The 2481-nt window shown below is 38.3% G+C and overlaps 1 pseudogene; it reads left to right on the forward strand.

The window, feature by feature from the left end:
- Nucleotides 1-1855: 1855 nt before the first annotated feature.
- On the forward strand, nucleotides 1856-2164 carry LOC110195863 (anaphase-promoting complex subunit 13 pseudogene; annotated as a pseudogene).
- Nucleotides 2165-2481: the final 317 nt, after the last annotated feature.

A 2481-nucleotide genomic window follows, 5' to 3' on the forward strand; every position in this document is an offset into this window, starting at 1 on the left:
ACCATATGAAAGAATGCACAAAATCACAACGAATAAACAAAATGAAAACAAGATGAGGTTTCAGCTGATACCCAGTAAACTGTCAAAGATGACAAAAGATGGAAACAGGCATCGTTGGAGGCATTGGGGAAAGACAGGCAAACTAATTTATTGCTGATGGAGCTGTGAATTGGTCCTATCATTCTGGAAAACAATTTGGAATCATGCAAATGACCTAGAGATTCCACCATCATATACACCAAAGAGGTATATAACAAAAATAAAGGCCCCATATGCATCTGAGTATTTGTACCACTTTTTGTGGTAGCAAAAAGCTAGAAACTGAGTAGAGATTCATTGACTGGGAAACTAAGCAAATTGTGGTACCTGAAATGTAATGGAACACTGCTGTGTTGTAAAAAAAAAAAATGAACGTGGAAAATACAGAGATGGCATGAAAAGAATTATATGAACTGATGCAAAGTGAAGTAAACAGAACTAAGAAAACAGTACACATATCTACTACAGCAATGTGGATGAAAATAAGAATAAAATATTCAAAATTGGATGCTATGAAACGATAATGACCCAGTTTGGTCCTAAAGAAGAGATATTAGAAGCTGCCTCTCTCCCCTTCTTTGTAGAGATGGGGATCATGGGTGTGAAATACTGTATAGAATATCAGACTTTTTCATATACTAATTACTTTTGTTGACCTTTTTTCCCTTTTTCTTCATTATTAAGAGAGGGCTTTCTGCGGTTGGAAGAAGGAAAGGGATATAATAGGAAGTGTAGGTGATGTAAAAACAGAACATATAAATACAATTTTTAAAAAAAGATACACTAGGGGCAGCTAGGTGGTGCAGTGCATAGAGCACCAGCTCTGAAGTCAGGAGGACCTGAGTTCAAATCTGGTCTTAGACCAAACACTTGACACTTAACTAGCTGTGTGACCCTGGCAAGTCATTTAACCCCAATTGCCAAAAAAAAAAAAAGATACACTGGTTCTTGTTGCAGATGCAATGCTAGGTATAGGAAGTTATACCTAGAAAAAAAGAGATGCAATAATAATAAAAGTATATTTACTGTGAGGAATGGGAGGCCCAGCAAAGTTGAGTAACTTGCCCAATGTCACACAAGTAATAAGTATCAGAGGCAGGATTAGAACTAGGTTCTCTGATTCCAGAGCCAGTAGTCGTTCTATTATTAATATCTACTACGGATTACCTGGAGCACAATTCTCCCCAACCTTCGAGTTCTAACCTGGGTCCAAATGTTTATGCTCCCTGGACAGTGTACCCACCTAGAATTTCTTCTGTCTTATGACCAGTTTGCTCCTATCAGGCTCTGGATCTTATTGTTTCTCTTGCATACACTTAGAAACACATCAATTAGATACTTTGTAATATGTGATTTAGTTTCTGTAATGACATAGTCTGTTTTCCATTTTGTTACCAATTTCAAAATCTGGAAAATGCTTCCCTCTTTTCAACAGCGACTCACACGAGAGGCACAGTTGCCTCATGGCTAGAGTACTGGATTTGAAGACGGAAAGGCAATGGTCCAAATCTCACTTTGAATATTAATTAGCAGTCTAACGCCCATTACACTGTGAGAGCCTTAAGAACATTTAAGTGTCCTGTTTGGGTACCTTACTCCTGCTGCTGTGCAATCATGCCTTCCCTTTCCCCTTGGGGTCACCCTCTGAGAGTCTCGGCTCTTTTCTTCCACACTCCCATCCTCTGAGGGGAAAGAGACTCATGGAAAGTGTCGTTCCCTCCCTCTCCTTTCTCTTCTGGCTCTGCTGGTCCCACGCTCGCACAGCCACCAAATTTCCTGTGAGCCATCGATCTAAGAAAATCAAAATCACGAAAGAATGGACAGTGAGATATGAAGGGACGGAAGAATTCTGGATTTGATTGATGATGCTTGGAGAGAAGATAAGTTGCCCCATGAAGATGTTGCAATACCACTGAATGAACTTCCTGAATCAGAACAAGACAGTGGTGGCACAACAGAATCTGTCAAAGAACAAGAGATGAAGTGGACAGACTTAGCCTTACAGTATCTACATGAGAACATTCCCCCAGCAGGAAACTAATTAAGTTCTTATCTTTCATGGACAGATTATTGTGTATCCAGAATGTTTTCTTGTAGGTTCCCAAGTGGTATCTTTAAGCTGTGAGCCACTACTTTGCACAGTTGATTCTTGTTGACAAAGTAGAATTTGAAAATATTTATTCATGAAGAGATAACTAATTTAGATTGCTTAATATTAAAGGATTTTAACAAATATTGTCTAAATCTCTTCATCAGCTTGTCTTAAATTTAAACATTCACCTATAACTTTGGTTTTGATCCTGTTGTCATAGGTTAGTACAATTTAATTTACCTTTATATTTTCTTCAACAGTAGAAAGAGTCAAATAGTAACTGGGAGAATGATGTCAAATTACTGTACTTTGCCTTGCTTCTCTGTTCAATGTCATATCAAGGGGTAGGA

The sequence above is a fragment of the Phascolarctos cinereus genome, unplaced genomic scaffold (genome assembly GCF_003287225.1).
Source record: "Phascolarctos cinereus isolate Bilbo 61053 unplaced genomic scaffold, phaCin_HiC Scaffold_726;HRSCAF=1367, whole genome shotgun sequence".
Classification (NCBI taxonomy): Eukaryota; Metazoa; Chordata; class Mammalia; order Diprotodontia; family Phascolarctidae; genus Phascolarctos; species Phascolarctos cinereus.